The sequence below is a fragment of the Jaculus jaculus genome, chromosome 14, assembly GCF_020740685.1.
Source record: "Jaculus jaculus isolate mJacJac1 chromosome 14, mJacJac1.mat.Y.cur, whole genome shotgun sequence".
Classification (NCBI taxonomy): Eukaryota; Metazoa; Chordata; class Mammalia; order Rodentia; family Dipodidae; genus Jaculus; species Jaculus jaculus.
Genome location: NC_059115.1, coordinates 80,342,115 through 80,355,585, shown reverse-complemented (window position 1 = coordinate 80,355,585; position 13,471 = coordinate 80,342,115). Strand labels below are relative to the sequence as shown.

At 40.9% G+C, this 13,471-nt stretch overlaps 1 long non-coding RNA gene across 3 annotated transcripts; it reads left to right on the top strand.

Annotated features, from left to right (window-relative positions):
- The first annotated feature begins 596 nt into the window (after positions 1 to 596).
- Positions 597 to 8,863, top strand: LOC123454823. Of its 3 annotated transcripts, XR_006633493.1 has the most exons (5): positions 597 to 722; positions 2,995 to 3,069; positions 3,436 to 4,210; positions 5,709 to 5,907; positions 8,729 to 8,863. It is a non-coding gene; the product is annotated as an uncharacterized LOC123454823 (long non-coding RNA). The 3 variants fall into 3 exon arrangements; XR_006633494.1 differs by lacking the exon at positions 8,729 to 8,863 and having other exon boundaries at positions 3,436 to 3,594; positions 5,709 to 6,449; XR_006633492.1 differs by lacking the exon at positions 8,729 to 8,863 and having other exon boundaries at positions 5,709 to 6,449.
- The last annotated feature ends 4,608 nt before the right edge of the window (positions 8,864 to 13,471 follow it).

The window sequence follows — 13,471 nt, the reverse complement described above, 5'->3', positions numbered from 1 at the left end:
AGTCCATTTAGTCAAAAAAGTAACTTGCGTCCATTCTTTGGGGTTAAAACATATTTCTGGTTGAATCTAAATTTGTAGGTGGCAAAACCCAATAAATGTCAAGAATGGCTTCACAGCTCTAGTGTTCTTACACACATGGCATTTCACAGGCGGCCTTGTCCCCTTGCCATTAAGGGCATTGATCTACAATATGAAATGCCACATTAGTTGCAAAAGAAGACATGAGATGAAGGATTCAGTGTTTGATATTTACCACCAGGTAGCTGTATAACCTTCCCCGGATCTCAGTTTTTCCATATACAGAATGTCCTTTAAGATTCAACACCACGGATTATAAACTGAGAAGCTGTCACTGAGGTAGGTGTTTTGAAGTGAAACCTTGAGTTCGAGTTTGGTAGAATTACTTGGTTAAAGGACAGCACAGCAGCTTCAAATTCTAGACTAACAGAAGTAAGTCCAGAGCAGAACTAGCCCTCTTGTCTGGGCTCTTCTGCCCTTCAGGCCACTGCGTCACCTAGAGTCCAGGACAGGGTACATGGTGGGGTAATATATAACACACTTGGTTAACGACCTTAGCAAGCTGCTCACTGGAGCTGGATTTGTTGACTGAGATGTGTCTGGAGAGCAGGTTCCATGAGGACACTTCAATAGAGAAAAGATGAAGGCATACTGCCATTAACATGGGATCCAAAAGCCTGAAAGTGACCAAAAAGCACTGACAGGTAAGTGATAAGACACAGGCCAAAGCGAGAAGCCATAGCACCTTAGCTTAGGCATACAGAAAAACTTCATGGAGGCTGTGGTATATAAATTGGAATGTAAATGTCCCCGTTGCTTCAGGTATTGTTTAGTGTCTCTCATTACGCTTCCTACTTGGGTGCTGGCTTGTGGAGCCCTTGGGAGGCGGAGCCTGCTGTTGAGCGTGTTGCTGAGGTGGAGCTCAGGGTTGAGGAGTCCAGCCCTACTGTGTGCTCAGAGCCAGCTCACACTTGGCTTTGTCTCTGCTCTGGTTGTATGATGAAATGAGCCAGTTTCCTCAGCCACAATGAACCTTTCTTTGGAACTCTTAGCCTGAAATAAATCTTTTTCATTTCATAAACTGCTTTTGGCCAGATGTTTGGTCTCAGCTACAAGAAACTAACTACTATATAGGAGTAACTTTCTAATATTAAGAAATGGATAAATGAGAGGGAATAGGTACTGGGAAACAAATGGCTAGGCAGGGCAATCGACTGAAGTCAAATAATAATTTTTAGGTTTAGATTCATTTGTTCATTCAACAAATACTTATTTAAGACATTTCATGTCAGACAGTGGAACAGGGCCTGTGCTTGACAGTGGTGGGTATGATGAAAATGCTCTTCCACTTTCATTTTAATAAAGGAATTAAATAATTTGAAAAGATAAACAAAGATACAAGATCATATCAGGTTGTAACAAGTGCTTTTAACTATGTAAGGGTATGCTAGGCAGAAACACTGCTTTGGAGAGTGGGCAAGGAACATGTTCTCAAGTAAGAGAAATTTGGGGTTAAAGGAGGCATGGAAAACTTACCAGAAGAGACAAGGCCAGAACTGAGCTTCAAAAGAGCAACAGAAATTAAGGAAGAAAGGGAGGTAGAGGAATGTGGGGAGCTTTGCTATGTGGCTGGAAGCCCAGTGTGGTCATAGCATTGTGAAGGGATGTATTTAGTTGTAATGAATGATTAGTGTAAGGCAGCATTGTTCAGGTTACCACAGGTGTACACTTGGCTCTTCTCACCTGACACAATGAAAATCTAAAATTAATAAGCCTAAAGCAAGTAGTTCACATTTGCTTTGACTTTTTTCTATGTCATATGTCACATCTAAATGATAACAGTTGTGTTTTAATAAATAATGTATATTTCTAGAAAAGCCATCCAAGCAAAATGTGTTCCAATATTTTCTTATGGCTTTAGTGCACATTGATCACACATACCATATGCACTCATGCTCTTTTCAAACCAAGTTTTTAATTTCAGGAAACTAATTCCTACATTTAAAAATATCTATATTGAGTATTAACAAGATGAAGCATATACAGAATTATATGCCTGGATCCTTTGCTTGCCTTGTGAGCTATTATATGAATTTAATATCCCTTAAAAATGCTTGATAGAATCAAATTTTCATACATGGATAAAATTGTGATTATAAACTAGAATTTTCAACACACTTTCTCCCTCCAAACTGTAATTGGAGGTTGGCCAGCTCAGAAAGTGTCTGCTTTATTTTCTGAAAATGGTGTAGAAAGTAAATTTGCCTTAATGTAGCAGGAATGTCTTTAAGTGCCTAATTGAAACAATAACTGTAAATCAATTAGCTGTTGTCACTATATACTCTCATCATCAAATTCCATTCCTTAGCCCATGAAGAGTCACCAAACCATTGTGATTATTGAAAACACACATTTGGTTCTGTTTCTTGACATTAGTTCCACTTAATTCTAAAACTGGCTTTATTTTCCTTTGGAAAAAAAATAGTATATGCACACACATTTGGACACTGGCTCACTTCCTAAGATGCTTGTGGTATATAGAATCTTTAAAGTTTAGCTAATTACACATAAATGAGGTCCCTCTTCTATGAGCAGATAAGGTATCTTTTTTCTCAGAGACTATGGTAGGAAAAATGTTCCAGACCCTTTAATGACCTAGGTCTAACTCTTGCTTAATGTTTACATTTCATTTAAAGCTCATCCCAGAGACTCAGATGAGTCAGCCAGCTTGGCTAGTGTAGTATTCATGGTCTAAGGCATTTTGGGATCATCTTACTGTTCCAACCACTTTTAACACGTATAAGGTAATTGTTTCAAGGATACACCGAAACAACAGACATTAACTATAGGTTCTCAGTACATCTTAGTACATGGTCCCTACCCTCATTTAGAGCACTAAATGTCAGATTTTCAATATGGACTGGAGAGCAGTATGATTATGAAGAATGGTTTATTTGCCCTTGACTCCTTTTGAAGGTCAAATAAGATGCAGCTGGAATCACTGGAGACAATTTGCTAATGATTGGTATCTCCCGAGGTGGGCGTGAGGTGGTGAGTATTCTGCTTCGCTTAATTTCAATTTAAATGGAAAAGAGAATGAAGATAAATTTGCAAAATATGATTATGATTCTATGAAGGCCAGATAATATGAAGACTGTCTTGTTTAAAGTGAGCTTTGAGTTGCCCTGGTGGGAAAAAAACAGATGACTATAAAATAATTTCTACACCATTAACAAGGGAGTCTTACCCCAAGGGGTTGACCTTAAGAAATAATGGCAATGCAAGTGTTGAGAACCTCCCAGTGGTTTGTTAGCCACCCTCTACCCCACATGCAGGTTATTGCCAATGCTCTGAGTTGCCCACCAGAACTAGATGGGAAGGCCTTGTAGGTGAAGATGACACTTTGTTCAATTGCAGGACACTGAGCAATCAAGCTGGAATAAAACAGGAAGCGTCTTCCCTGCTGGCTGGCTGTCCCATGCTGGAAAGTGGCTTGCAGGCTTCTGGAGAAAAGTCCTTAGTGGTGTGAAGCAGCAGTGGAACCTGGGCACTGGGCAACAACCAGCCAAGCGAGCTGTAAGAGCCGGGCAGCAGCGGGGCAGTCAACCGCTGGCTGACTAGACCTGAGGCCTGATGCCCGGGAAGAAATCCAGGCTGGCTGTTGAAAACCTAGTCACAAATCCTATGGCTGGGAAGGTTCTAGGCGACAGGGGGAAGTTCCTATTGTTGTCTGGCTAAATTGATTGGCTGTGCTCATCACAATGTGCTCTCAGTATGTATGTACGTGCCTGTTGATCAGTTTGTTCTCAGCTTTGGTCAGAGAAACCCCTTTTTATAGACGTCAGTGACAACTGAGGAGATTCGGAACCCATCAAAGTGCTGAAAAGTGACTCTAGAGTGCTCGGCACTGAACGAAACAGGCCCATTACACCTTCCAAAGCTAAGGGGACCTTGTGGAGGAGGGGCTGGCAAGCAAAGGTAAGAGCCAGACGATGGGGAGAAGGACTTTGGGACGCTGTCTTCTGACCGCGAAGCAGTCATGCGTCCATGACTCCACAGTAGCTGTTGTGACCTGCACAGCCTTGCACAATGTGGGGCTCATCCACCTTGCATCGGGGACGACAGAGGACAAAGAAGACATGACAACAGAATCAGGAAGAGTTGGAAAGGTTCAGGGGAAGTGGAACAGCGGGTAAGGGACAGAGGAAGGTAGTGGGAAGGGACTGTGGTCAAACACGTTATGTACATGTATGAAACTGGGAGTAAAATGTTATAAACTTAGAAAGAAGCAGCAGAGACAATCACAGGGTAATTTAAAAGCAAGAGCAGGAAGAGAGTGCGATGTATTTCTATATTTAAAGGGACATCTGACATGAAAACCTCACTGATAGCAAAGAAATCAAATGTGTCTTCATTTTGCATATACCTCCCAAGCAAAAACGTTAGGGAAAGGTGTTGTGCCGAGTTCAACATGGACAACAGAAGCAGCAAGGAGGACAGCCGACCTCACTCACTCCCCCACTGCAGGCCGCTATGCTGGAGAATGGCTTTAGATTGGAAAGACAGCCAAGCTTTGCAACCAACTAGATGACTAGATAACATTTTCAGGATAGTTCTCCACATAGAGACAGGAATAAAACATTTGACAAAGCTGGGAAAGGGAGATACTTATAGAAAAAAGAAACCTATTTTCGGCTTCTGCCCTATTAAAAGTACTTAACCTAACAATATTTCAAAAATTTTCTCGCCGGGCATGGTGGTGCACACCTTTAATCCCAGCACTCGGGAGGCAGAGGTGGGAGGATTGCCGTGAGTTCGAGGCCACCCTGAGACTCCATAGTGAATTCCAGGTCAGCCTGCGCTACAGTGAGACTCTACCTCGAAAAACCAAAAAAAAAATTTTTTTTTCTCTGTTAGGCAAGTTACCAATTATTAAGGGCTTCCTGTTTTACAGAACTTCAATTTCTAAGGAAACCACTTTTTAAAAGATTTTTTGTTCATTTTTATTTATTTTCTTGAGAGTGATACATAGAGAGAGAAACAGGAAGAGAGAGAGAGAAAGAATGGGCACACCAGGGCCTCCAGCCACTGCAAACGAACACGAGACACGTGTGCCCCCTTGTGCATCTGGCTAACATGGGTCCTGGGGATTTGAGCCTCGAACTGGGGTCCTTAGGCTTCACAGGCAAGCGCTAAACTGCTAAGCCATCTCTCCAGCCCAGGAAACCACTTTTTAAAATGACTTGAAATTAATCTCCCAGTAGAATCCATAACATGATTGTCACTTCATATTCATCTGGGCACAGAGTGAGTCTAATTTGCAACCATTCTAACTATTTGAAACCGGCTATTAAGTTCACTCTCTCTTCTTCTCAGTGCTCTTCTTTCTTGTTACTCTCTTGGCCTTGGCTCTCTCTGTACAAAGGAGAAAATGACCTGGATTTGCGGGTGACTACATCATGGTAGGAATCACCCGCTTCCCCTTTTGCTAGTCTCAGGCTTGGCTGTTGGAAGCGGCGGTGACGCCCACCGTGCCCTCCACAGCCCCCCGCTCGCCTGCCTCTGCCTCGCTCTGTGCCCACTCCTCAGCGGCTGCCGACAGTGGACCCAGGGCAGCTTTGGCTCGGAAAGATGAAAAATGCAACCCCGGCAGATGTGTCTTTTCTTCAGTTCTTTCATTATTTCTCCAGGTTGCCACTTTACCCGACTTTCACGGAGTGCTTAGCACTAGCAGATGCGCAGTACTTTGGCAATTCTACATAATGAATGCAAGCAGAGCAAGGATTAATTCTGGGGTGCTTCCAAACCATAAATGTGGTGGCTAGATGCCAGTTCTGAATGCCTTTTTCCCACAACTCCAATCAACAAACTCCTGGCTGTTACAGTTAAGTGAGTGTTGCAGTTTTCAAGGGTACCTGTTATATTAAATCACACGTTGATGGAGAAAGAAAACAGAAACATCACGCTATTATGCAGATAAAAATGTGGTTCAGAGTTCTTCTGCCAACAGTAGATTTTCTTAATAAACAAGAAGCAGGCAGGCTTGGAGTTTTATGATGTCTTTATTTAACTGGATGAATACCAAAATAGATTTTTTTTTTTTTTTTACATGTTAAATGCAAGTTTCTATGTTAGTTCTGAGGCTGTTTCTCTTTTGGCACAAACGAGATTAGGGAATCGTGTTTTCTACACTCACTAGGTGTAGACAGCAAATAGGTACATAAGGCAAAACCCAGAAACCCTAGTTAATAATTTGCTGAGCCACAAGACAGATTGACAAATTATTAACAGTTGTGCTTCCTTCAAATAAATCAGTAAGGTGTCATTGTGCTCTTGAGTACAGGCAATGGTGACTGACTTGGGGCACTCAAACTCATTCCCTGCCATTTTAAAATTTTTTCAGTTTATTTATTTGAGAGAGAGAGAGAGAGAGAGAGAGAGAGAGAGAGAGAGAAATAGAGAGAATGGGCACACCAGGGCCTCCAGCCACTGTAAACAAACTCCAAACCATGTGCCCCCTTGTACATCTGGCTTACATGGGTCCTGGGGAATCGAGCCTGAGTCCTTTGGCTTTACATGCAAGCATCTTAACCCCTAAGGCATCTCTCCTGCGCCTCTACCATTATTTTTTTGAGGTAGGGTCTTACTCTAGCCCAGGCGGACATAGAATTCACTATGCAGTCTCAGGGTATCCTCAGACTCATGGTGATCCACCTACCTCTGCCTCCTGAGTGCTGGGAATGAAGGTGTGCGACACCATATCCAGCCCCCTTACCATTTTTTGACTCACCCTTTCATAGTCATTCATATGAGCTGGGCCATTTTGTAGAAGGAGGGCACTGACATAATGATCTTTTTGCCCCAAAGCAGAGTTGATGGTGCTCCTGCCATAGAGCAGCCCAGGAGGCAGCTCAGCAGCAGAGCACTTGGCAAGCATGCAAGACAATATAGGAGCCTCTAAAATTGTACCTTCAGCTATTTTCCATGTGGTTATAACCTGCCAGTCACATTTTAAGAAGTTGCAGTGAAATACACATAATAGATATCATTTTAATCTATACTATATATTGTATAACAATCCACATCATCTAGTCTCAGAATATTTTTACCACTTTAGAAGGAAATCCCAGACTAACTATGCAATGATTCCACACATTCTCTCACCACTAAACTACCTTCTGTCTCTAGGAATTGGCCTGTTATGTTATGTTTTATAAAAATTAAATCATATTACTGAGATCTTCTGTTTCTGGCTTCTTTTACTTATCATGCTTGCAAGGTTCCACCATGTTATAGCACAAGCCAGAACTTCACTTGTTTTTGACTAAATAATATTTTATGGTATGGACAGACCACATTTCATTATCCATTCAGCAACTGGTAGTTATTTGGGCTGTTTTTACTTTTTTTGTATTTTTTATGAGAAAGAGTGAGAGAGAGAGAGAGAGAGAGAGAGAGAATTTGTACGCCAGCACCTCCAGCCACTGCAGTTAGTCAAACTCCACATGTGTGTACCACCTTGTATACATGTACAACGTTGTACACTGTGCTACCTTCTGCATCTGGCTTATGTGGGATTTGGAGAGTTGAGCATGGGTCTTTAGGCTTTACAGATAAGTGCCTTAACCACTAAGCCATCTCTTTAGCCCTATTTCACATTTTTGTTACTGTGAGGGGGTGCTGCTATGAAGTTCCAACCATATTATGATTTTCTGACCTCTGTCTAACTGGATTCTATTAACTTTTCCAACATGACTGTGCCCACTCTCCCCCACGCCTTCCAACTTGGTATTATTCCTGTCTAATACAGTCTTGAACTTTCCTCATTCATGACCAAGTAACCTGTGCAATTCGATGGTCCCATCCTAAGAGGCACTTTCTCCATTGAAAACCCCCATCTACAGCTTTGTATCTGGAGATTTTATATTTCAGAGTTCTATTTTTGAGAAATAGAGTACAAACTGACAAATGCCAGCTGAGACACAAAATATGACTTTAGAAAATGAATGAAAATCAAAACAAATGACTACATAAAAAGCTGACAAGTTACAATAAACACTAAATAATCTACAAAATAATACATATATTTGAGTTAATACCTGACACATCTATTTAATTATCTAAACATTTTTGGCTTTGTAGTTTTTATTTACTTGTTGATCATAAATATTATTGTTAATAAGTGAAAAAAGAATAGAAATGTAATGCTATCCTTTCACTAGTGTATATGGCTACAATTTTTTATGCTTTATAATTTATACCTATTGTTGTATAGAGTTTTAAGATCAACATTAAATTTGGAAAAAAATGATCTCTTGATTTTATTCAACAAACTGTGACTTCTTGGGTACTGAATAACCTTAAACGAACTCCACACTGGTGGTAGATATTAACTTGTGTTGTAGAACATATTTATTGCTATGGTTTTTATGTTAAGCACATTGATCACAAAATTTTGAGACAAGTCAGCAGCAAATTCAATAATTTTTCCATCATGTTCATATGATTCCTGTTTTGTTTCTTTCCTAATCAGATTTCGAAGCAAATAACTTGCTTATTGCTTGTACTTAAAATCTCTCTCTTCTTCCTGAGTTATCGTTGTTGGTACAATTTGAAATGTCTGTTCAATGCTAGAATAATTTATACTGCTCTGATTGTTCCTCTTTATAATTTTAGCTTCTTACTAATTTTTGCTACAATATTCTTTTAGGTATTTAATAAATAGAATTGAAGACAAAAATATTATTGTTGGGCTGGAGAGATGGCTTAGCAGTTGAGCGCTTCCCTGTCAAGCCTAAGGACCCTGGTTCAAGGCTCGATTCCCCAGGACCTGTGTTAGCCAGATGCACAAGGGTGCATACGCATCTGGAGTTTGCTTGCAGTGGCTGGAGACCCTGGCGTGCCCATTTTCTCTCTCTCTCTCTCTCTCTCTCTCTCTCTCTCTCTTTCTCTGTCGCTCTCAAATAAATAAATAAAAATGAACAAAAAATATTAAAAAAAATTTTCTCTGCATAAATGTTTAAATCAAGAGTCTGTGAAGCAGTGATTTCCAAAGCATTTTTGAATTCATTTCCCTATGCTCAGGGGCAGTGTGAAAAGAAAGCCCTCACTAAGGTGGAAAGTGAGTTTAGTAAACATTTCAGAATTGGTTTATCTATAATGTGACTGAGAAAAGAATTACTTGCCTCAACTGCTCTCCATTGTGTCCTTCTTAGGAACATGCAGTGAAAACTTTAGCTGTTGTCATTGTCTAGATACCTTGAAGGTGCTGTGCTGATTTTTCATTCTGTAAAACTGATCTGAGAGCTGAGCTATTATCCTGAAGGTACAAGTTCTCACAGGTCACAATACATGATGATAAATTGGCCTAGGACAGATTCTAACTTTGCAGCCTCTTGTTTCATTTAAAAATGTCTAATAGGAAGACATTGATTTTAAAGGTTTTTCCCATAATATGGAGCCTCAATCCTACCCAAGCCTAGCAGAAACTTTTAAAGATGAAGATACATTTCTGAACATGAATCAGTTTTAAATTTAAAAAAACTAAATGATTATCTAAAATACCTAGCTTTTAATCTGCTTTGAAAAATTATCTGAGGGCTAATTCAAAATTTGAGCACTTTGATTTTCTCAATTAAAGGACTAATCACTAAATTTTACCAGAGAGAGCTCTCATTTACTAGAAACAATAAGGATAATTATAATCAAACAGTCGATGATAAAATTAAAGTAAATACATTTGTCATAATGTGTTCCATTAATTAATGTAAAAGGATAGGAAGAGAGTCCATCACTACTTTCGTTGAACATATAGAGGTTCCATTCAATTAGACTGATACCATTTATCTTCTTTGATGAATCCTCATCAACCAGCATTTGTGGGTGAATGTCTATAGAAGCTACAGGAAAGAACATTAGTGGAAATTCTTAGCAAGCATTTTCTAAGGGACTCCTGTGGCACTCAGCTGTGTAATTACTTTGTCTGGACAATCATGGGGTGACAGTGCGTTCCTCATAAATGTTGAATAAGTATACAAATGATAAACATTCACCTTTGTAACCCCATATGGATCTTTAGTTGAACTCCCCACCCTCACAAGTCTTATTAGATTTATTTATTAGATGTTTTTCTTATTTTGAGATCAGATACATCTCCTTATAACTTGTGATTTGTCCTTTCAGACCTTTGAGATAAAGGCAGAAAATCAAATTGTTCTTATTCATTCAGATGTGAAAGGGCTTTAGCCTTACTTTTCAAGTAGTGTTTGTTCTTTTAATGACATGGGAAGAACATTTGATTTATTTATTTACTTATTTATTTATGAGAGAGAGAGAGAGAGAAAGAGAAAGAATGGGCACACGAGGGCCTCTAGTCACTGCAACCAAACCCAGATACATGGTCTACCTTGTGCATCTGGCATATGTGCGTCCTGTGGAACTGAATCTGGGGATTTGTTGCAGTCAGGTTCACATTGCTGGTAGAACTCACCTGATCAAGAGCAGCTTGTGGGGAAAAAAGAGATTTATTTTGGTTTACAGGCTTGAGGGGAAGCTCCATGATAGCAGAGGAAAATGATGGGATGAGCAGAGGTTGTACATCACCTCATGGTCAACATCAGGTGGACAACAGGAACAGGAGAGTGAGCCAAACACTGGCAAGTGGACACTGGCTATAACACCCATATGCCCTCCCCCAACAATACACTGCCTCCAAGAGGCATTAATTCCCAAATCTCCATCAGTTGGGAACATAGCATCCCGAACACCTATGAATATGGGGGACACCACCACATTCCACCCTGGTCCCCATATGCTGCTAATCACACATGATAAAAATGCAATGTATTCAGTTCAACCTTAAAAGTCCTCATAGTTTCATGAATCCTAATGATATTCAAACATCCCGATAATCCAAGGTTTTTTTTTAACTGAGCCATAATACCAAAAAATGCCCCCAAATCCCATAATTGCACAGAATCAACATTCACACTGCAAAAGATGACATTGGCATAGAAATATATATATATATATATATATATATATATATATATATATATATATATATATATATATTTTTTTTTTTTTTTCAACCAATATGGCATTTAACACAATGAGGGCAAACATCAGACTCTGTAGCTCCAAGACCAAGAACTCTGATCAGTGGCAAGCCTCCAAGTCCCATAATTCTGACAAGCAACACGTCTCTGGACTTCCAATTCTGCGCCTCCAGCTAGGTTACTCAGTCCTGGGAAACTTCATGGGGGCCGGCAGCTCCTCAGCAGCCATCTCGTGGTCCCGGCATCTCCTCTGGGTCTTCACTGCAAGCCACGGTTCACCCCCATGGCCCCATCAGCTCTCCACGAGGGCATCCAGCAAACCTGCTTCACACTGCCCATGGCCGGTTCCAAAACACAAGACTGTTTTGCAAATTCAATGACCCTCTCTTTTCAGCATTTTTATACTCCATAATCCATGTATGGTGCCAATTCGTTAATCCAGGAAGGAATAAAACAGACTTTGAAGAACAGGACACTCCTGAGTATTTATTTATTTATTTGAGAGCAACAGACAGAGAGAGAAAGAGGCCGATAGATAGATAGAGAATGGGCACGCCAGGGCCTCCAGCCGACCTCCATACACTTACACCCCTTGTGCATCTGGCTAACGTGGGTCCTGGGGAATCGAGCTTCGAACCAGGGTCCTTAGGCTTGATAGGCAAGCGCTTAACTGCTAAGCCATCTCTCCAGCCCCAGTCCATTTTTTAAGCAATGCAAACCTGCACGAATTCTCAGGATACAGGCATAACAGCAAGCTTCTCACACAAACTGTTTCTAGCCCAGACCAAGAAAAGTTCTTTCTCATCCTCATAAGCCAAACCTGACAGTCCATAGTTCTTACTGCATTCAAGTCTTTTAACTCTGACCAGAATAGTCCATCAAGCTGTACTTACAGCACTTCAGGGCATCTCTTAGGAAAAGGTTTCAAATCCTTCCACATTCCTCTTGAAAATCAGCTCCAAAAGGCCAAAGCCACACAGTTGGGTGTCTAGCAGCAACTCCACTCCTCAGTACCACTTTACTGTTGCAGTCAGGTTTGCATTGCTGGTAGAAATCACCCAACAAAGAGCAGCTTGTGGGGACAAAAGAGGTTTATTTTGGTTTACAGGGTTGAGGGGAAGCTCCATGAGGGCAGGGGCAAACAATGGCAGGAGCAGAGGTTGGACATCACCTCCTGGCCAACACCAGGTGGCCAATAGCAACAGGAGAGTGTGCCCAACACTGGAAAGGGGAAACTGGCTATAACACCCATAAGCCTGCCCCCAACAATACACTGCCTCCAGGAGACATTAATTCCCAAATCTCCATCAGCTGGGAACCTAGCGTTCAGAACACCTACGTTTATGTAGGCCACCTGAATCAAACCACCACAGTAATCAAGCTTTGCAGGCAAGCACCTTAACTTCTAAGGCATCACTCCAGCCTGGTAGTAACATTTTTGATAGCCAAATGTTTCAAAGCCTCACCCAAAGGAGTGCCTTAGCCATATAAGAGTAGTCAAGGTTTTTCCTCCCTCCTGAAAAGACCTGATGGCAAGCTAGACAGAGGCAACTAGACTCAGCCTCATGGAAACACTTTTCTTGTGTGCCAGGGGAAGCAGAGGCATCACCACCATGCCTTAGAGAGCTCTGGGCTCATGGCAAATGATGTCTTACTAACATGAGCTCTCTGTGCTTTCCTAGGGCTGCACCCTGTTTTAACTGGAGACTGTGCAAATCGGGCTTGTTTAAAAGGTCATGTGCCTTTGCTTAGAACTTATGTTATTGTGAAGTGCTTTTTAAGGCTTCCAGACTAAAGATAGTTTGTTTGCATTGTAGAAAATTCTCAGACTTCAGAAAATGGTTACAAATGTGCTTTGAATATTTGAAAGGGACTTGGAATAAATTGCCATTGAATTTGTTTAGGTTACTGGGAAAGGTCAGTGAATAAAAGAAGGGTTGTGTTCCAGCTTTGTTAAGGTAACTCATTAAGCCGAGAAATCATATGAAGAATCACTATTGTTCAGCAGTGGTTGTTAAGCTGAAAATAGAGCAATGGCCTTTTGGATTATTTGTAGGTAAATAGCCTATTTCTGTTATGAAGACAATCAGCCTGATGAGCATGTGCAAGAAAAGGCATGGAAATTCCAGAAATGTCAAGGACATGCATGCAGTCTCACTGGGTAATGCAAGGAAAGAAATGTGAGCCTGTGTTGTACGTACTGGGGCCACCAGCTCCAGAAGTTGAATTAAATAATTTGCTTTAGGTTCGCCCAATTTTCTTTTACAGGATTTGGAAACGTCCCAGTGCTTGGCACTCTCCCCTGGGCAGAGTGATGTTCCATAAGTGTGCAAAAAGGCCAAGGTTGGATGCCCACTTTAGTGTATACTTAGGAAGACCCCATGCATGTGGGACTT